Raw genomic sequence first — 22,421 nt, forward strand, 5'->3', positions numbered from 1 at the left:
TCAATCCGTGCAGTAGCTGCCTCCATTTTATTATGTACTTCATTTATAACACTTATTAATTCATCGTGATGATTTTTAAGGTCCATAGCTTTGTAGCCTTCATGTCTCTGGTGTCTTCTATGCCTTTTTCAAGCCCAGTGATTAATTTTATGACTATTGTTCTAAATTCTTGGTCAGTTATGTTGCTTATACCTGTTTTGACCAATTCTTTAGCTGTTACTTCTTCCTGAAATTTCTTTTGAGGTGAGTTCTTCCATTTTGTCATTTTGGCTGGCTTTGTCTCTCATATGTTTTAAAAGCTTGTTATGCACTCTGCACCTATGAGGACTGCTACGTTAAAGGAGGCTCATAGACTGTCGAGGGCCTGTCTGTTCAGGAAGTGTTCTATTAATGGTGTCCCTTGGTGTCTCTTGTTTTGACTGTGGTTATCTTATTTCCTTACTCAGTGATATTTGGGACTCTCCACCATGTGTACTTTGTTTGTTTCTTGAGGTAGCCATGGAAAGGACAACAGACAGAAGCAGGCAAATCCACTAACAAGCAAACAACCCGGACAAACAAAAGAAAAATACAACAAAAACAACAAAAGACAAGTACAGTCTAAAAGCATAAAACCAGAAGTCCCAGCTACAGGTAAAGAGCAGGGTGGAGGCAGTGCTGAATGAAGAGAATATACAAAGAAATGACAAGGGTGTGAAGACAGAGAAATTGAACATTGACCAGGCAGAGAGACTAAAAGGCTTAAATCAGAAAGAGAAAAAGGAGGATATGGCAGGTGAGGAGAGGGAAAGAAAAGGACAAAAAAAAAAACAAAAAAAAAAAAAACGAAGATAATGTTACCCAGAGAAACTGTATAGTCTGATTATTTCAGAGAGAGAGAGAAAGGAAGGTAATGACGGAGGTGTAGAAAATGCATCAAGAGAATAGACTAAATATGCCTGTTTAAGCAATCCCATAACCAGAATACCCAGTCCAGAGGAGGGGAGCTATAAGAATGACATAAGGGAGAATATAGAAAGAATTGATGTAGAGTTAATCACGGCAATGCATCAGTGCTGGTCTTGGGGAAGGGCTATTTGTTTCAGTATCATCTATCCTGGCTCCAGTAATGTAAAAGCAGCTACCCAGTGCAGATGGGTGTGGTTTGGTGTAGGCATGTTTCACCTCCACTGTGGGTCCTGCGGCACTCCCTGAGGCCCCACCTTGGTGGTTGCAGGGAGAAAAATGGCGATCCCCCAGTCCCTTCTCGAGCCAGGCATTGCAAATCACTCTTTTGGGTCCAATCTCACTGTGCCAATGGTGCAGCCAAGGCGGGTCTTGTTCTATGTCTCACACCGAGCCTCATTTCCAGATCTTACTCTGTGTGCATTAATGGTACCTTCAGAAATGTAATCCCGCAAGCCGGGGCACTTCCTAGCAGGGGATCAAGTAGGGAAGCAGTTCCTTCTGATGCCAACTGAGTCCCTTGTGCACCATCTATCCCAGAGGGAATTTCTGGGACCAGGGAACCCAGCCCAAAGAAAACTCCACAGTTAGAGATAGGATCTCTCTCTGAAAGCTCTGTGGTTAGAGATGGGATGATAGGACCCCTCTCCATCCCAGGTCTCTTCTCCAGAGACTGTTCTAAGATTCCCCAGCCACTCTTTCTCTTACCTTTGTCTCTCCACAGAGGGGGCTCCCTCCCCTCCATGTCTCCATGTCCCAGTCTGTTTTTATCTTCCCCAGTTCACAATCACATACCTATGAGGCTGTCTTCTTAGTGGACTCCATCTCTTTCCCTCCCAGAGTCTTGCAGTTCAGAGTCCTTTGGCTTCAGCCCTTCTTTGTTTGAGAAATGCAGGCAGGAAGTATGGAACTCCCTGTTTCTTCGCCATCTTCAGTGCTTGTGTGTATTTAGTTCTGTGTAACTTCTCACATGTGTATGGCCAGCACCACAGTTAAGATATAGAACAGGGCTATTTGTTTCAGCATCAGCTATCCTCCATCAGAAGGATCCCTCATGCTACCCTTTTGTAGCCACAGACAACCCCTTCCCTTCTTCCTTCTCCCTAACTCCTGGCAGAATTGCCTTTTAGCCAATTAGTTACGCAGTGAAAATGTGGGGAAAATGCTTGCACCTAAACTACCTAGAATCCTTCAGGGCATATATAGTTGTGGGGGAGACACACAAATAAGTATCAGTGTTATGGGGACTATAGCAAAGCACTTTCAAAATAAAAGGAAAGAAAGCTAAATTGTGAGTTCAGAGCTTATGATAAAATGGTTGGTTAAGTGTGGGTGGGCATGGGTATTTATTCTCTATATGTATAAATCAGTACCTATGTATGCTCATGGGGTTTTGGAACATGGAAACACCTGAGGAATTCGAGCATCAGGTGACTGATCTAGTGGACAGTTGAATAGGGGTTTCAAAGACTAGAATGGAAGCAGAGAGGCAAGTTCAATCATGTGTCAGATTGAAAAAGTATGAGAAATAACACAAATGAGTTTTCAAAGAAAGGACTCAGGCCCCACCCAGTCTTTCTTTGATGTTCTGCCAACTTCCTTCAGAGTCCCACACTCATTCACCTTGACCTGGACCTCTGGCTTTCACCAGTATGAGGAGAATACTTTGATCTTCTTAAAAACAGGGTCTTGGAAAGGTGATGAGATTCCAAGGGGTTCTTGGCAGGCAGTCCTTGCAGGCTGCCAACCTCAAAGGAAATTTGGGGTCCTGCTGCTATTGGCTCCAGCAGTGGCACCTCTGTGAGGTCTGGAAGCCTGTGCATTATTCTTAAAATACTGAATCAAGGGGGGAATTGGACCTCAAGATGGAAAGTCGGGTTCCCATTGGAAACTCTGATGTTACAGTCAAATTCGCTACTGTTCACAGTTGGGTTCCCCATTTGACAGCTGAGGTTTGAAACAGAATCCTCTTTGAAATCAGAAAAAAAAAGAACACATTGGGTTGAATTTCAGGAAATGCCCTAATGGTGAAATCTGGGAAATGGCAAACGTGCATGACAAGAGAAGTGGTAGGAGTCCCAAAGCTTGAGTCATTCCAAACCATGTTGGAGACATCAGTGGAAAAAGCTGGGGAAAAGGGGCTGGCCTTAGTGGAAAGTCCACGAAGTCTCCCCAGTGTTAGAGTGGGACATTTCTCTGAGCATGTGACAAGGACTGACTGCTAGATAGCCTTGCTTTCCTCTGTACCATACACTATCTGCCAATAGCACAAAGCACTGCACAAATTTTCCACCTTGCTCATGTCTAAGGTGCAGTTCTTTCTTCAAGTCATGAGCAAAATAACAAGCTCTAGCAAAGTAAAGATCAATTTTATAAGGCCAGACATATAAATTATCTCATTTGAACCCCTGTGTGTTCTTTTGATGGGCATTCTCCTTGTGTAGGTCAGATTACTGAGATTTAATGAGGTTGTAACTAGCCTGGTCTTCTGACTTCAGATCAACTCTTCTGATTATTTCTGTTCCCTTGCTCTGCCTTTCAAGAGAATTAAGGGGACAAAATCACACTGTGTGTGTGTGTGTGTGTGTGTGTGTGTGTGTATTTAAGTTAGGAAAGTTCATTAAGTTATTAAAGGTAAATCTGCAGTTTACTAGAAGATAAAGGTACATCAAACCAAACTCTACCAACTACCCAACTAAAATTATCTTTGCCTTAACACACAGCCTTTCTTCCTTGCCCCTGGATTCCATATAAGATGTGGCCCTGGTTTGCTCCAAAGCTCACATCCCTCCTGAGACCATAATGCCTTTCCTGCTTCTCCTTAAATCATCAATAGCCTCTTTACTCTTATGCATCTTCCTCTTTTCTCCAGTGGATATTTCCTACAAACTGTTCCAATAATTTCCATCCAAAACTCACTCCTGCCTTGTGCAGATTGGTTTTAACCTTTCTCAGGCTCTCACTTTCCTTTCACTTCTAAACTTCTCTATAAATGAAGCACACACAATGCCTTACAAACTAGCTTCCTCCTTTTACTAGTTCTTTTGAAAACCCCTCTTATTCCATTTCTGGTACGTGATATCTACCTAGTTCCTTCTCTAATCCCCAGGAACTTTCTTGCTCTTAAAGATCCTTACACGACCATCTTCTCAGTCTGGACCTTATATCTACATACAAGATCTTCTAATCAAAGTCATCTATCCTAAAAATTCTGCTGAAATTTAGACCTTTGCATTTGAAGTTCCTCTGGAACAGGCCAACCTAAAGGACGTACTGGCCACTTTTGATTCACTGTACCCAAAACTGAGATCCTTTTCCATGATCTGTGTTGGTAATGGCACCCTAAACTCCTCATTTCCCAGGCTTGAATCCTTGAGACAGTATTGACTCCTCCTTTCTCACTTCTCACACCCCATAGGCTGGCTGTTAATTTCCCTATTGTGCACATTCCTTCCTTTTATTTTCCACTGTCCTTGTCCAGAGCCTCATAATTTCTCCCTAAGCTGTTATAATAGCATCTTGATTGCCTTTTAATAAGGGCGTACTGGGCTGTGGTGTTGTGCTGAGCATTCTACGTACGCCCACAACCCTCTGAAATCTTCACAATGAGGAGACTGAAAGTCACCCCATATACACTGGAAGAGCCATGATTCAAATTATCTTCAGCGTCAGTGCCTGGGCTTATATTCCCAATGCATATTGATTCCCAAAACAAAGAACAAAGTCCAAATCTTTCTGCCTGATAGTCAAAAGTCTATAGAACATGGTCTTTCCCCACCTTTCCAACTTTATTTTCCAGTGTATCCCTTCCTTCCACTATGGGCTACTCCTTGCACAAAAGATAATCTCTTTATCTAATCTGCCTTCTTCCCCCTCACATGGACTCCTGAGACCCATTCTCAAAACACCTTCCTAAGAAGACTTCACAGGTATCAATCAACCCTGAAGTTTGTCTCAGCACTGCAACAATGACTTACCTGCCTCGTATTAGTCGAATGTACATGTGTCCATTTCTCCCACTAACATCTCAAAAGCAGGGGCTGTGCTTTACTCTTCTCTGTTATATTCCCTACCCTCTCCTTCCCCCACACCTGTGCGGCAAAGTGCCTGCCATGTGATAAGCCATCAATATGTCACAGTAGAATTGAATAACAGGCTCATGTGTGATTGGAGTTTGGATCATTAATAACGGTGTTAAGTGGGGAGTCAGATGGTCATTCTAGCCATTCTGCTTCTGAAGTACACGCAGATCCCAAAGGGTGTTTGGGCTTAATCACCCATAGAACACAAGCTGTGCTGGGGTGGAGGCTCTCTTCCAACTTGTAATTGGAGGCCTGTGCTCAACTTCCATAAAGCATTCAATTCAATAACAGGAATTAGCAGGAATTAACAGCACCAACCAAATTTGATTAATAATGGCAATAATAATGATAAAAGCTAGCATTTACCAAACTTTATAATCTACGTTTGATCTTGAGAAGAATCTGGTGGAGTAGATACTACTATTCCTCCTTATTTTGCTGGATGGGAATATTGAGGTTCAGAGGATAAGTAACTTCCCAGGATCACTCAGCTAGTAAGTGGTGAAGCCAGATGCAATCTGACACCCACACTCTTAACCAGTGAACCGCACCATCTCTCTAGAGGCCTGAAGTTAATAAATGTTAGTTTCTTCTCCTCCCCACACAACCAGCAGAGTTAAGACATAGCAGCCTTGGCTCAGCACAGCTGATAGTTACTGACCCCCCACTTTGTCCTTCCGTGACTGTGCACGGCCAGTTTTACAACCAGGCTGCTCCTGTGAAGAAGTCCACTCATATCCTGCTCATCGTTAATCCCCTCATTAACCTCCTCAGGAGGAGGAAGCAGTGGGAAGGGCCGTGGCTCTGAGCAGGTTGGGCTCCATCAGAGATGGGATGTGAAATCTTGGCACACCACTGGTCATGAGTCACTGGAAGCCCGAGCTGTGTACCAGAGAGGACGGCAGGAAGCCACAGGCCACGGGTTTCGCTTTTGCGGCAACAGTCTTTCGAGAGGCTGCCTGGCTGTGGTGGTCCCAATGGCTGCCTCTCTGTCAGCGTTGGACCGTGTTTGTCTTGGCCAGTTGGCACGTGGAACGCTTCCTGGCTCAGTCAGTGCTACCGAGGGAGATGCATCCATTTCCTGAGTCTCCATTGCCTCTTCTGGCTACTACAGCCATTTTGTATGGCTCCTTCCTGCTGTTTGAAGACATGCTTATGGGCAGTTGGGACACAGGGACTCTTCACCTTGGCAAAGCTGCTCATTGAGCCAACAAATGGTCTTTGAAGTGGTCTTGGTTCCCTAGTGAACAGAACATTTATCCTCTAGCAACAAATACCCATTCTTTGACTCTTAGGTCCAACATACCTTGATATAAAATGGTACCTTCACATGGTCCCACCAAGTCTTCCATAATTCCTCTCTTAATTCATTCCTCTTGGACTCAGTGCATAGGTCACATTAACCTTCTGAAAACTTCCATACCTGTCCTCTTAAAAAAAAAAAGGTTTCATCAACTTATTTAGCTGTTTGTATGTACATTGTGCTGCATGGTCCCACAAGAGAGTGACACACAGTCCTGGTCATCAAGAACTGAGAGGAGACCTGAATAAATGTGTGAAAGTGTGGCTAGTATTGCATTATGGTGGGAGAAAAAAAGGAGGGTGGTGTGAACACAAGCCCACATATAAGTCCTGTCTCTGCTATGGAAGGACTAGACAAGTCTCCTTACCTTCATCCATGAAATGGCCAAACATGCACCTCTCTCTCAGAGTTTCCTCTGAAGATTAAAGGAGGCAGTATCATATCAAGCCCTTGGCAGAGTCTCTCACACTCAGTGAACACCCTCATAACTGGAAGCAATGATTTCTCATATTTAGGATATGGGAGCATGTACAGGACATGTGTCGATTTATAAACACTTCTTCCAAAATTAAACTGGAGAAAATTGAGGTAGAAACTGCTTCAGGCCTCCACTGAAAGCACTGGCATATACTCAGAACTGAGGCAAAGTCTTTTCTGAAATATATGTAGGGGTTATAAAGCTTAACTCATTGACTTCTTTGTACAACATGGTCTGAACTTACTCCTTTGGGGACAAAGACAAATGGCAGGAAAGCATCTACCTAATCCACCTTCCAGACCTCCCATCTGCCTCCGACCAGGCAAGAGGTCAGCCTCTCCACATTGAGAGCACATCAAGGCAGGGCCCCAGGCTTTCCTCTCATAGGCCAATCTGACATTACATCATAGCTGGACATGGCCACCCCACAAAGGTTCCAAATGTGATGCTGCTTCAAAGCATTTAGTCCTTGCAGACCATGAGATTTGTATATTAATATATCACTCAGAATTCTTATTTTGCCTCTGTCCCTACCCAGACACTCACATTTGCCTCTCATGTTGCCTACACACTTTGAAAACACCAAATGAAAACCACACTGGCTCCGATGCTCTGAGAGGAGGCTTGCACTGTGGCCAGGCCAAGTCGAATACTGAGCCACAGGTACGGACTTCTGAACTTCCTCTAATGTGCCTGTTTGGTGCCTTATATATTTTTGCCCAAGGCTAAGATCTGTTCTCATTTTCTCTAGATCTCTTTATGCATCCTTAATAAAAGCAAGTTGATGTAGTCTAAACACTTGAATTTGTAGCAGCTGTGAGCTTACCTATTTGTAATCTGTGGATGAGATTGTTTCCTTAGAGGACATGGCAAAAGGCACAGCCCTCAAGTCATGAGAAATGTATAAAGGCTTTTTTTTTTAAGTTAAAATACTGAGCTCAGAGAGCATATATCTTCATTCTTCAAGGTCATAACCTGGTCTAGATGTTTTCTGCTTTGTCCAACATTTTCATGCTCTTTTGCCATGGCCGTCAGTGTACAGACTATAGATTTGACTTTCCTTTGAATACCCTGCCATTAATAAGGCCCAAGATCCATGTAAAATATACACTGATTATGTAGGTACATTTTTCAGGAAGTATTATTCTCATTTATGGAACACAATGTTTGGGGTACTTGGAAGAGGTTAGCTTCTTCAGAATGTATACTTATTGAGGAAGCTGAATATTTCTTTCTTGATTCCTTTTTTCCCCTCCATCCATTCATTCCTCCAGCCATCTATCCATTTCTCCGCTCAATACATTTAAACACATTTATGTGAAGCACCTGGTGTGTGCCAAGCATTGAGTTAAGTATTAAAGATACAGAACAGAATAACACACAACCAGAGTTTTAATGTGCCAGGGGAGAAAAAGACAAAAGTTAAACTGGGAAAATGATGTCATCCCAAATGTTCGTAAAGTTGACTAGGAGAGTCGGCTGGGGACGGCTGGGGACGGCTTTGTCACAGGGTCATACAGATCTGGACTTCACGTTGGCTCTGCCACTAACTAGCTCTGTGACCTTGGGCAGGTTCTTTAACTCTGGTGAGACTTGGTTTCCTCATCTGAAATGAGATCATAAGTGTCTCTACTTCATGGAATTAGAGTGAGAATTCATGAGTGAAATGAAATAAACATGGAAAGCATTCAGCATGGTGCTCAACACTTAGTTGCTACTTCACTTTTCTATTATTAAAATCCGTGATTTTATGGGAAAACCTTACAGAGGAGTCAAACATTGGCCTTGATCTTGAATCATGAGAAGGGCTTTGCTAGGTAGAAAAGGGGGAAGAACATTGCAAATGGAAGGAATAGCATGAAATGCCCAGAGTCATGGATGTGTGTGATGTGCTAAGCGACAGACGGTCAGTGGGGTCAGGTGGAGAGCATATGTGGGTTGAGGGTGGAGACTGGATGACCACTTGGAAAAGCACCTTGTATTCCACCATCAGGCTGTAGACAGTAAACAGTGAAACATAGCATGGTAGTACTCTAGAAACAAGGAGTTTGAATCTTGGAAGGAGGGATGGGGTAAGAAGCCGTTTCTTAGCTGCCAAGTAAACATCTAAGCTCCTAAACATGTGTTGTCCACCCCCAAAACATGAGCACTTCTCATATAGTTCCCAATTTAGGACAAAATGTTTGGCTAGAGATATAGTACACCTCCTTCCTTTCTTTTTCCTTCCTCTGCCACTGTGGACACCAGTATGGTCTTCTCTGGCACAGTGGTGAGAAGGACTTAGGATTGGCAATTCTGGAGTCTATTGAACCATCATGAGTGAGGCTAATGTGATGATGGTTGAACAAGACGGTAATGTTATTTCCAGTTCTTAGTCATGATTCCACAATTTTATGGGTTTATCAACCACTTAAGTTGTGGGCCCATGTTACACAATTAGCAAGGAGCAGAGCCAGAATTTGAACTTCCACATTTAGTTCTAGATTGTTCTTAGTCTTTTGTGCTTTGTGGCATTTTTGTTTGGTTGATTGATTGGTTTTTATACCTTATACTGTCTCTCTTCTGTTCTGCTCACTATCTTGCCCAGGACAATGATGACATTCCCTGCTTGTTGTCATCTGTATCATAAGGAGCACAGTTGCTCTCAAATTCAGACACAGAATTCATTTTGGGAGCAAGTGGCTTTTGTGGTCTGTTTAAAATTCTAGAACACAAAGTCCTCAGCTTCTTTTTCTTCAGGGCGACAGCTTGCTTTGCAAGGCATCATGGGGCTGAGCCCCATTCAAAGATGAAGAGTGTTTATAACAACTTTTTCTCTGGACTGTGGACTGGCTTCTAGGCAGGAAGCCCCTGGAGAGGAAATTCATTAGCTTCCTTGCTTCTCTTGCCACACTCAGGGTGGCCAGATTCCATTCTTTTGCAGCACAGGTGAGGACAAGGGAGAGCAAGAGAGTGATTATCTGCCTCTAATGAAGTGCATCAACTTCAAGCAAGGCTGCTTTTTCTCTTGGAAGTTCCAAGTGCAGAGGTGACATATCCTGTTTGAAACTGTGGATGGTGTTTTTTCAAATACTTTAAAACAGCACTATTATCAAAGGGCCAGACGGACGTGCTTAAAGGTAATAACACCTTTTTGGCCTAGAGGCACCTCACTGGCTCCCAAATGCTCTCCTGGCATGCAGTGTAAATGCTATTGGCTCTGAACTCATTCCCGAATTATGCAAAGCTTTTGTCCCTTTTTTGAATGCCAAATGTCTAGGCCCCCCGCCCCCCCCCCCTTGCAGTGTCTTGCTGAGAAGCCACACTGCTGGGACCATCAGGTGGCTGTAAAATCCGACAGCCTGAGTGAGGGAATCCAAATCTGGTTCCTATTGAGTAGCCAGGGTGGCTGGCTAACCCCACAGCCAGCTGTAGATCACGTTTATGGACGGCAAGGGACGCATCATTCTGGTAGCATCTGCACGAAGTGTCTTTCCGGACCATTCTAGGCTGAGGAAAGTGCAGGTGCAGCTGTGCCGTTTTGTAACCCCCCTCACGTGTGAGCAAAGCCCACTGCTCCACATCCTAGGCTTTTCTCACACCTCTTCTGTCGTGAACTCGGTACCTTGATCTTTGGGTTTCAAGAGTTGACTTAAAAGGTCATGTTCTGATACCAAGCCCGTTGCTCTCCTCCTAATGCTGAATTCACTTCATTATCCAAGTTCTTTGGTCTCTGACTTACAGTAAATAATTGTCCGCAGCTGTTGTGAGTTGGTTTATCCTTCAATGAGGGTCAGGATGGCTGACTAGACATCAGAGGAAAAACTTCTATAATTTGGTGTTTAGACTAACTTACATCTATGTTTATCTCTTTTGTGTTTGTTGTAACTAAAGAGGCAAGTGTGGGTTGCGGTTTAAGCATGACCAGGCAACCTGGATGTCATGGTTTTCCTTCTCATTCTTTAATTCTGGTGCATGTGGGATCCTTCCCGTGCTCCCATGCCTCGGCTTCCCCAGCAGTCGCGCAGGTGCCCAACACTTCCTCACGTAGACTTCCTGGAGGAGTTGATGGGGATCCGCTTGTCCATCACCTGCGAAACCAAATACTAGAAACCAGCTCTCTAGACAAGACTACGGGAGGGCCAACCCGTCTCCACTGTAGACAGGCCTCACCTAAAGCTGAAACATTTAACAGACTCAGGTGTGCTATCGCTTGCAATGAAAAGAGGACCACTCCATGTGAAACTTACCTTCAAGGAGGCCAAAGAGGCAGAAAGACCCCATGTCCCAGCAGGAAGTGGGATCCATTGGTGCATTTCCATTTACGGGGGAAACCGGGAGAAGAAAGAAGGCTTCTGCCACGTACATTTCCAGATGGGGTTTCTGGGCTTGGCTCGTGGCAGGGCCCACACAAGCTCTCCAGCTGTGTCCTGGGGTCTCAAGGGGGGGGGCATAGAGCAGGATGAGGCAGGAGGCATCCTCTCAGGGATAAAAATTTATTAGGTTAAAACCTAATGCAAACACAGTTTTCTCTGAAAACACCAACACAAGGAGTAAAAGGATAAGCAAAGATGATTCCAAAGAAAATGTAGTTCATGGAGATTAATGGCTAGGGAGGAAAGGAGGGAGATCATAGCAAATTGCAGGCCCAGAACAGAGAACAGGGAACATCTGAAGCTTTCTACAAAGGAAGCGCATGACCCCCAGTTGAAGCCACTGTCATCTGCTGCCTGGAATCCTCCCAGCCCTCCGCCCTGCCTTGTTGAATGATCCATGCCCACGATCAGGCTAGTGTGGGCACAGAGTAGGAGCATGGTACAAAGTAAAGCCTTTTGGGTTCGGACAGCCCTGCAGCTCTAAGTCATTTAGCCTCATCAGTCATCGATTTTCTCACCTATGCAATGAGTCTTGTAGAGCTCTCACGAAGATGAAGTGAGGTCATGCTTGCGAGGTCCTCAAACACTGCCTGGCACATCACAGGCCCTCTGTAAGTGATAATTATTCCTGTTCCCAGTGCCACTGCTTCAGTCAGACCACTTCACCACTCACGGCTCCTTCGTGACTCCCCATGGCTCATGACATGAAGGCTGAGCTCCTTTTTATAAACTCTGACTCAGGTTCAGGTGAAAGTTCAGGTGAACTCTCTGCAATCATGGAAGTATTCTCTATCGTGCTGGTGCCATATGGTAGCCATCGGCGACATGTAGCCAACGAACACTTGAAAAGTGGGTAGAGTGAGAAACAGAATGCTAAATTTCATTTAATTCATTTAAATTTGCCAAGCCACATGTGGCTAGTGCAAGTCTTAGACATTTGCGTTTTCCCCAAAAGGCATCCATCTTTGGAGCCAAATGGATTTTTTCACTCCTTACTATTATGCCTGTGTAGTGCCACATACAGCTGAGGGGAAAAGTAGGACCTGACATTGAGCCAGTGCCTTGCTCATTATCCTGTCTGTCCTAGGATGGGGCTGCATCAGCAGGGAGGACGGGCTGTCATCTTCTAATTCACACAGCCAGCAGAGAAGCTCCATGCAAAGGTGTCTTTATGCCAGCAGTGTTGCTATGTACATGCCCTCTATGGCCAAAGACATCTCACTTTTTTTTTTAAGTTTATTTTGAGAGAGAGGGAGAGAGAATCCCAAGCAGGCTCCGTGCTGTCAGTGCAGAGCCTGATGTGGGGCTCAGTCTCACAAATCGTGAGATCAAGACCTGAGCTGAAGTCAAGTGTTGGATGCTAAACCGACTGAGCAACCCAGGACTAGCCCAAACCCCTTGCACTTATTAAGTTTCTCCCCCTCTGAACGCCCCAAGCTTTCCTTGGTCTGTGAGACACGGTGGAGGTCATGGTTAAGGGTTCAGTATCTGAAGCAAGCCATGCACCTAGCAGGAACCCAGTTTTGTCACCTACTCGGCATATGACTTGGGCGTGTTATTTTCTCTCTAAGCCCCTGTATATTCAGCTACACACGGGACAGCAATAGCACCCCTCCCGTAGGATGGTTTCAAGGAGTAAATGACAATGTGATTAGGTTCGTAGCACGGTGCTTCGCTCAAAGTGAGTATGAATTATATGTTTATATACTTGCTCTTTCTTTTAATAAATATTTATTGAGCATCTGTCACATGCCAGACACTTTGTCAAACTCCAGAGATCCAATGGTGAGTAAATGCAGATAAAATCCCTGCCCACCTAGAGGCGTGTGTAGGATACAAACAACTATAGCGCTGCAACTTGGTGAATCTGAAGGAAAGATTCCTGGTGCATTGAGAGGCTATGGCGGGTTCATCCTACTCAGCGAAGCCAGAAAAGACTTTTCTAAGAACAGGATGCTTGAGCCAAGATTGGAAGGAGGAGAGTAGATGTTGACTAGCTGGAGAGGAGAGGGAAGTGTTCCAGGCTCAGGGAACAGCAAATGCGAAGGCCTTTGCTGGGTGGGATTGAGAAGCCCCCAGAGGGACAGAAACATAAAGCCTAGGCTGAGGTGTGGTGTGAGACTGGGCTGCAGAGGTTGGACGGGCAGCCCCGGCGGGGTCGTGTAGGCACGGCAGGAAGAGCAGAGGAAGGCCGCGGTCTGTCTTGCTTCTCTACAGGATCTCTCTGGTTTCAGTGTGGAGAACGGATCGGCTAGCTGATACAGAGGGTAGAAGCAGGTAGACCGGAAACTACTGCAGCCCTATAAGCAAAAGATGGCGATGAGGAAAGAGAAGCGTGTTTGAATTTGATCTATAATGGTTTTCCTCTCATCCAATTCATCCAGAATTCATGACATACTGGTTTTTTTTTATGATTAACACAGTTTTGTATTTGTTTACTAAGGTCTTCTAACACTGTCTATGCCCTGTCACTCCAATGGGAAGATAAACTCTTTGTAGCCAAAAGTCATTTTCTAGTTTTTCTGTGCAACTTGAATGGCACTCTGCTTCTAGTAACTTCAAAAGGAATATTTGCTAAGGTGTTTTCTAGGTTTCACGGACTAGTAAGAGGGACAATTGAATGGCTGATAACATGGGAAGGTTCTGGGATCTGTGATGATAGAAATTTCTTTCTCTGTGGTGCCAGAAGAACCAAGGAAAACTAGCAAGGGAAAGAAAAATACTCAGTTCCTCCAACTAGACAAGGAGGAATTCTTTTCCAGATGGGTCAGGCTTACCTCAAGGACCTGAGTGAGATCAGCATAACAATACTTACCCACACCCCACTGCCCGGTACTTGTCTTAAGCTAAAAGTGATCTTAAATAGGCCACGTGCATCTTTTCTTCCTGGGTTTGGCTTCACTATTCATTATGTAATGGAGTACTTTAATGAGTAGAAGTTTTAAATTTTGATGAGGCCCAAGTTGTCATTTTATTATCTTTCAAGGTAAATATTTGCAGTGTTGTAGGATAAGAAAACTTTTTCTACCAAGATAATGAAGATAGTCTCCCATGTTTTATTTTAGCAACCTTACAGATTTGACTGTTATGTTTTGGCTTATGATTCATCTCTTGGGGGGATTTATTTATTTATTTTATATGGTTTATTACCAAGTTGGTTTCCATATAACACCCAGTGCTCTTCCCCACAAGTGCCCCTCTCTATGGGCACTCTCTATGACCACCACCCCCTTTCCCCCCTCAGTTTGTGCTCAGCATTCAAAAGTCTCTCATGATTTGCCTCCCTCCCTCTACCCAACTCTTTTCCCCCCTTTCCAATTCCCATGGTCTCCTATTAGGTTTCTCCTGTTAGACCTATGAGTGACAACATATGGTGTCTGTCCTTCTCTGCCCGACTTATTTCACTTAGCATGACACCTCCCTAGGTCCATCCATTTTGTTACAGATGGCCAGATTTCATTTTTTCTCATTGCCATGTAGTATTCTATTGTGTATATATACCACATGAATATTCTTGATCCATTCATCAGGTGGTGGATATTTAGGCTCTTTCCATGATTTGGCTGTTGTTGAAGTGCTGCTATGAACATTGGGGTACATGTGCTCCTATGCCTCAGCACTTCTGTATCCCTTGGGTAAATCCCTAGCAGTGCTATTGCTGGGTCATAAGGGAGTTCTATAGATAGTTTTTGAGGACCCTCCACACTGTTTTCCAGAGCGGCTGCACCAGTTTACATTCCCACCAACAGTGCAGGAGGGTGCCCGTCTCTCCACATCGTTGCCAGCATCTATAGTCTCTTAATTTGTTCATTTTAGCCACTCTGACTGGTATGAGGTGGTATCTCATTATGGTTTTGATTTGTATTTCCCTGATGCTCAGTGACACTGAGCATCATTTCATGTGCCTGTTGGCCATCTGGATGTCCTCTTTGGAGAAGTGTCTGCTCATGTCTTCTGCCCATTTCTTCACTGGACTATTCGTTTTTCGGGTATGGAGTTTGGTAAGTTCCTTGTAGATTTTGGATACTAGCCGAAAAGAGTGGCTGTCTCTGGAGATGGTTCAGGAAAGACTTTTCTACGAAGGGTTAGAGGAAACTTTGTGAGATGAAGGACAGTTTTCTGTCTTGTATGCATTTGTCCAAAAGAATTTTTCTGTATGTACATTATGCTTCAATTTCAAAAAAAATTCAGGTTCCAACAGTAACTACTTTATGAGTATTATGCAAATAAGCTAGTATAAGTAAATAATTCTTACAATAGTGTGATAAATGAGAAATAATCTAGAAGCATTAGAAATTACTATTGCAGGGGCACCTAGGTGGTTCAGTTGGTTTAAGCATCCAGACTCTTGATTTCGCTCAGGTCATGGTCTCACGGTTTGTGGGTTTGAGCCCCACATTGGGCTCTGCATTGACTGCGTGAAGCCTGCTTAGAATTCTCTCTTTCCCTCTCTGCCCCTCCCCTGCCTGTGCTCACATGCTCTCTTTCTTTCAAAATGAATAAACATAAAAAAATAATAAAAGTGATTTTACATTTACATGTGCTGTATGTGCAAAGGGTGATGCTAGTACTTATTTAAAGCATGCAAAATCATCAAGCTCTTTTCTTTCTTCTTCTCTTCTCGAGTTCAAGCTTTTACTTTAGTTTTTTTGTTTTGTTTTCAGGGGAAAGGAGCAGAAACCCCAATGCAAGGTGACTCAAATCAGAAAGAAAGCGCTCTTTCGAGTAACAAGTGGTGCAGCACCCGGGTGTTCTCCAGGAGGGTTCAGGAGCTCAGCTGTTTATCAAGGGTGAGATTCGGCCTCACTCTGTTTTGTACGGCACCAGCCTCAAACCAAAGCTCATGCCCTTCAACGTTAAGGGGTAAGTAGGGCGGCCCAGACAGTTCTGTTTACATGGGAGGAAAACTCTAGAGCAGCAAACACAGTAACCTGCTCCCTTGTCCATGCCCTTCAGAAGGAACAGACAACTTCTCCCCGTGCCATGAACTTCAACTCATTCTCTTCAGTCTGATTGGGCTAAAGAAGGTCATGTCTGTTCCCAGACCAATCACAATCTCCATGGGGAAAAAAATGCCATGCTCTGATTAGCTTAGAGTAAGTTAAGAGTTACTTCTGGAGCTGGGGATGGAGAGATTTTCTGAACCAAAATTGGGTGTGTATTGACAAATAGGAAAGGGAGGAAGGCAATGGAAAGGCAACCAAGTATGCCTTCCTAGAGAAACGAGATGACTTTATAAGTCGCTCCACTTCATTCATCTATTGCTTCGTGCACTCACTCCATGACTGTAGTGGGTGCTTACTCTGCACTGAATTCTAGGTAAGCTTATGAGGCACCTCAAGAATTTTTCAAATATCTCTGCACATTTTTCATTCACTTGCCACATAAGGAGGCAAGTAGCCATATAAAGAGATAGGTGTAGTCATGTGGCACGTTTTTAAAAACTCATGTTCCTAACACTCTGTTCGCACACTCAGATCTTCATAAATCTGGATTCCAAGGGGACCAGGTCATGGTATCATTTTGGGCCATTGTCAGTAAGGATTTACGATGGTTGTTTGCATGACCCAACCATATGCTGTGGCTGGGGAACTATTCTGGTTAGCCTGTTTGACGTATGTACTGATGACAAAGGAAGTTACACCACACCACACGAGGAAAGCAACATGAAAACCGTTCCCAATTTATCAGTGTTTTGCCTGTAAAATCACTGTAAAATCAAGAGATGATTAAAAATAATTAATGGATACTTCTTGAAAAGGACATAACAATTGGAGGATCTGGAAGCCAGCTGTCCTAACATTTCTTAAGAAGAAGGTGCATATTATTGGTTCTGTGAAAATGTGGGCTGTTAGCCCTCCAGAAAAAGGCCAGGAGAGACAGATCTGACCCAGAGATGATGCTGGTTTTCTGTTCTTATGTCCTTTCAGCACAGAGCCCATGTCTTGGGAAACATTTTTTTTGACCTGACTTGGTCTTTTCCTGTGTGTGACCTGAGAAATCTGAGTGTCTTAACTGGTGATCTGAGAGAAGGGATCCTTATCTTCAATCATTCAATTTCCAGAATGAAATCAGAGAAAGAAGGAAGAAAACTCCATTGTGCCTTGCTTTCCTCATGTGTCAAATAGCGATAATACTATCCATACCATGGAGGTGGGTATGAAAATTAAACAAAATACTATGTATGTAAATGGCAGCAAGGGCAAGGAGAGGATTTGACCACAAACAGCAGCACAAGGGAAATGTTTTGGAGGTGAATCTGTTCTGTATCTTGGTAGTGGTGGTGGTTACAGCGCTGTATGCGTTTCTGAAAAGTCATGGCCCTAGACACTGAAAAGAATAGATCTTAATTTATACAAATAAAAAGTAAACAAAATTCCTAGACACAGTTTTTAGTTAATCTATCCCTAAGTGCCAAGCTAGCCATTTATCAAATACACGCAGTCCCTAGTTTCAAGGAGGTAATGGTTTTGACGGACAGACATGTAGAATGTGAGCCTCCCTATCTACTTCCATGGAAGGGCCCTTCGTATAGTCTGACTCTCAGACTTGCCGTGCTCCCGTCCCCTCTGCACATGCTATACCCCACTGTCTAGAACAGCCTTCTCTCCTCACTCCTGCTGTTGGTTAGTTCCTCCACACCTCTGAGATCTTGGTTTAGTCACCTCCTCCAGGAAGCATTCCTGGAAGGCCTCTCTCATGGGTTCAGGGGTGTGCTCCCTCCCAGTGCTCCTGAGCACCTCCCACCTGTCACTCTGCTTACCTTCCTGGTGCTTCCATGGGCTGTGAGTTGGTGAGGGTGGGGATCCTGAGCCCTGTGTGCTCTTGTAACGCCAGAATCCTTCATCCAAAGTGCACCTGTCAGGTGAGCAGATGACGGACAGATGGTAAGTGAAGGATAGTCAGGCCCACTGTGACATCTCAACTCAGTCACAGCTCTTTACCTTGACCAGTAGCAGAAGCCAACATGAACAAGCCTCAGCAATGTAGAAAATGTTCTCGCAGGGTATTGGAAGAGCCCTGAAGCTCAAAACTCACTGGGTTACATGGGAAACGAGAAGGAGCCTCTGCACAGCTGGCGGAAACCCAGGCCCAGTTTTCTCTCCATCTTTTTTTTTTCCTGCAGTTTTCAACTTGATGTTCATTTCTGCTCCAACTTCTTTCTCTCTGTTCCTCCCACATGCTGGAAGAAGGTCACCCAACAACAAGTTGCCCTCTTCCTTAAAAGGAAACAGTTCAGACTAATGGGCTGTCTGTAATCCCAATGCCAAAATCCTGGAAGGACCTGATTATTTCACCTGGGGCCAGAGCTCCACCTGTACCTCAGTCAACTCTGATCACGGCGCAGACTTCCACAGCACAAATATGGCTGCCAAAGTCGACCCCCTTCTTAAGAAGAATGTTGTTTTTGGGTTGAGCAGACACTTGAGTCTACTGTAGCAGAGAGACTCTAGGAGACTCCTAAGGGTCTCCTGGTATTCATGACTTTGAATGTGGGCAGGGCCTATGAAATGCTATTAACCAACAGAACGTGACAAAGGTGATGGGAAGTATGTGATTATGTGTAGAGGACTGTGTGTGTATAAGATTGTAACATTCATCTTGCTTCAATTTTTCCCTCCTTAATTGCTCTAGGGTAGCAGGTTGTTGCTGTTGAGAGACCCTACGTGTCAAGGACCTGAGTGTGACTTCTGGCCAACAGCTATCAAGAAATTTCAGTTCTCAATCCTACAAGGACTTCAAGAAACAATTTTGTCAATAACCCAAGTGAGGTAGGAGAAAGAGTCTTCCCAAGTCAAGCCTCAGATGATATCATGGTCCCAGCCTTTTGAGACTAAGCAGAGGACCCAGCTAAGCCATGCCTGGAATTCTGAGCCGCAGAAATTGAGAGATAATAAATATAGGCGGTTTTGAGCTTCTAAGTCTGTGCTGAGACTTATATAGCTCGAAACCAGGCTCAAACTCATGAACCATGAGATCATGACCTGAGCCACCGGTGCCCCAGAAAGCCCTAATGCAAGTGTCACTTCGATTTGGAGCAAGCTGGCTGTGTGTGTGCAGATGAGTTTGTTAAGGATGGCATTTTAACAGGTTGGGGAGGACTGACAAGGAAGAGCAAGAGACTCCGGCAGAGAGAGAAGCCAGCCTGACTAGGCTGCCCGGTCCAGAGGGAGCAAGGACAAGTGCGGGGGTAAGGGTGAAGGGCTTTGCGTCGCCTTATCCAGACCACGAAGGTTCAGGTGCATTCTGTCTGGAGCACCAATCTGGCGCATGGTTTTGATTTTCCAGAGTCTCCGTGGGAGAATGGCTCCTCGAGGGTCCCTGCCTGTGCAGGTGGACGGCAAGGATGGCTGGAGCAGCTCCTGACCCAGTCCCTTTGGGAAGCTAATCGATGGAGCCTTCACTGTGGGGATTCTAGCCTTCCATGCGCTACTCAGGAGCGGGGTCTCAGATGGGCATCATTTCCCAGAAAATCTTGGACTGCAGTGGCCTCTCCAATATATGGTAAGAACTACAGACATTATGCTGGACAGACTCCACAAACATGGAGTGTGTTTTCTAGCTAGATAAGCTGGAGCCAGGTGACCCATTCAAATTTCAGTAAATCGAAATTTTAAGCTCAGTTTCCTGTGAGGATTGAGATAATAAGTCTTTGTAGATCAAAGCCTAGCCTACATTAAGCCCTTCATGAATATAGCTGTTATTATTGATATTAGCACCATTTTGTAGGTGAGAAAACAGGACCACAGAGGCTAGGTCACTTACCCAAGGTCACACAGCTCATCGGTGGTCAATACAGGGTGTAATGGCTTCTCCATCCTTGGATCCTTTCCCCCAGCAAAGCTTGCCACTGCATTTTCATTGAGGTCCTTTTCTAAGCGAGCAATCACTCCCATGGAAAGCCAGCTGTCAGTCCCAAATCTGCAGATCATCAACAGAATGAAATCTAAATGTCAGATTACATCCGGTCTGATACTTGGCCTTCCCTAAACACCCATAAAACTAAAATATTTGTAGACGGCTTTGCTGTTTTCCAAAGCCTTTTCCAGATTCCTTTCAAAGTCCTGCACTCGTTGCCCTCTGTCAAGGGTGGCCTGGCATGGGTGATGGTTCAACACAGGGGGTCTCCAGTCCCCCTTTGCCAGATGGGGTCCCTCAGGCATTCTCTACAACACAGGACTCTCCAAAGGCTTGAAAATCAAGTTTGGAAGCTCAGAGAAGTAAGGCTCGGAGGAGTATGTGCAATTCATTGAGTGAGTGGCTGGTGTGAGCAAAGGTATATCCAGATTGCTACCTGAGGAAGGTAAACTGAGCCCAAATTAAGGGAAATCCTATTCTGCATTCAGGAGAGAAGATAATTCTTTAACTCTCAATTGCTTCAAGAACATATTGGGGCACTTGGGTGGCTCAGTTGGTTAAGCATCTTTTAATTTTGGCTCAGGTCGTGATCTCATGGTTTGGTTCAAGAATTCAAGCCCAACGTGTCTGTGGGGAGCCTGCTCTCTCTTTGCTCCTGCCCTGCTCATGCTCTCTCTCTCTCAAAAATAAATAAGCATTAAAAATTAAAAAAAGGATTCTCTCTCTCCCTATCCCTTTCCCCCCACCATGCCCTTTCTCTCTCTCAAAACAAATATACTTTATAAATAACAAATTCATAGTAACATAGTAAGAAAGATGCTAAGGATCAATCTGGCATCTGTATATCATTCACTTTTGTAATGTCAAAAGAATTGTCATATTTTCAAACAAATACATTAGACGTGATTTTAGTGAAAGCTTTCTGGTTTGGAGAACTGTCTTTTCATTAAGTAAAATTTCAGAGGTATTCTATTTATATATAACTAATTTAAAAATACCATTTGCTCATCATTAATGTGAAAAATTCCTATTGTTAGTAAATCAGAGTGATTGATTATGATAAAATATTAGATACGAATAGTCTGAGAGCTGGGAAGATCTGTGTAACTTATACACTTAGAAATAAGGACCTATCGGGGTGCCTGGGTGGCTCAGTCAAGCGTCTGACTTCAACTCAGATCATGATTTCACAGTTTATGAGTTCGAGCCCTGTATTGGGCTCTGTGCTGACACCTCAGAGCCTGGGGCCTGCTTCCGTTTCTTTCTGTGTGTCTGTTTCTCTCTGCCCCTTCCCCGCTCATTCTCTGTCTCTCTCTCAAAAATAAACATTAGAAAAATTTTTAAAAGAGCTTCAGCAAGCTCCAAAGTATGGTTTTTATTAGTATTTCCTATCTCCCTGGTATAGGAAGAAAATATAACTATGCATACAAATCATATTGCATGGATTTAAGATATTATTTGCTTATAGGACGTTCAAATTAAAACAAAAAATGATTTAACAATTTTGTCAGCCAGAGACGGATTCTACTTATTTTTATTAGTTAACATGTGGTTTAGCAAAGTATCTTAAATTAACCAGCGTTTTTAAGATGGTCTGTTCCATCTCTGTGACATAAACTTCAAGGATCCACCTACGTGAACATTAGGCTCTAACATTTGATGATTCAAATATCCTAAATACAATTTTTTTCTAAAAGCAACCAAAAAGTTCCGACTTTTAAGAAGTTAAATAAAATATAAGCACCCACTTGTCTGTCTGCCGGGATCCAGGAGCACTGGGGCCATCACTGAGCGTGTGCCTACTGCTGTGCGGGGCTCGTGCTACCCTTCCACTCATGCCTCCCCTGGAGCCCGACCCGCCTCCAAGTTAGCACACGGTGCACACCCACAAGGTTTGATTCCTTCTGACAGTTCTTTGAAAGCCACGCCCAGTATTCTGAGAAGTGTGAGCACCTGAATGAAGGAAAGGCTCAGAGAAGGGGTGTGGGGAGCCCCCCTCCACATCCCTAAAACCGCCGCAGCTCCTTGCCGCCTCGCAGGAGAGGCAGGTCTCAGAACCAAGCAAACAACCGCCCTGCGTCTCCTCTCAGCGAGGACGCTTCTGCCTCTTAGCAGGTGCGGCCACAAAACCTAAGAAGGCTCTTCCTTACTACAGCCGTGGAGAAAACTCAAGCTACGGAACGCAGGCAGAGGCCAGAAACAGAAGCAACAGAACAAGAGAGTCTGGGGCAACACATTAGATTCTTTTTAGGTTTGTACAAGGTTTCTGTTGGGTGTTCACTTTCCCTGAGACTTAATTTTCCATCCTGGGTAATTGTTTAAGGTAGGGGACAGATCCAGATAACCTCCTGAGGTTCTTTTCGGCCTCTGTGTCTTTGAGCCTGGAGTTTAAGTTATTT

Source organism: Suricata suricatta, chromosome 12 (genome assembly GCF_006229205.1).
Source record: "Suricata suricatta isolate VVHF042 chromosome 12, meerkat_22Aug2017_6uvM2_HiC, whole genome shotgun sequence".
Lineage (NCBI taxonomy): Eukaryota > Metazoa > Chordata > Mammalia > Carnivora > Herpestidae > Suricata > Suricata suricatta.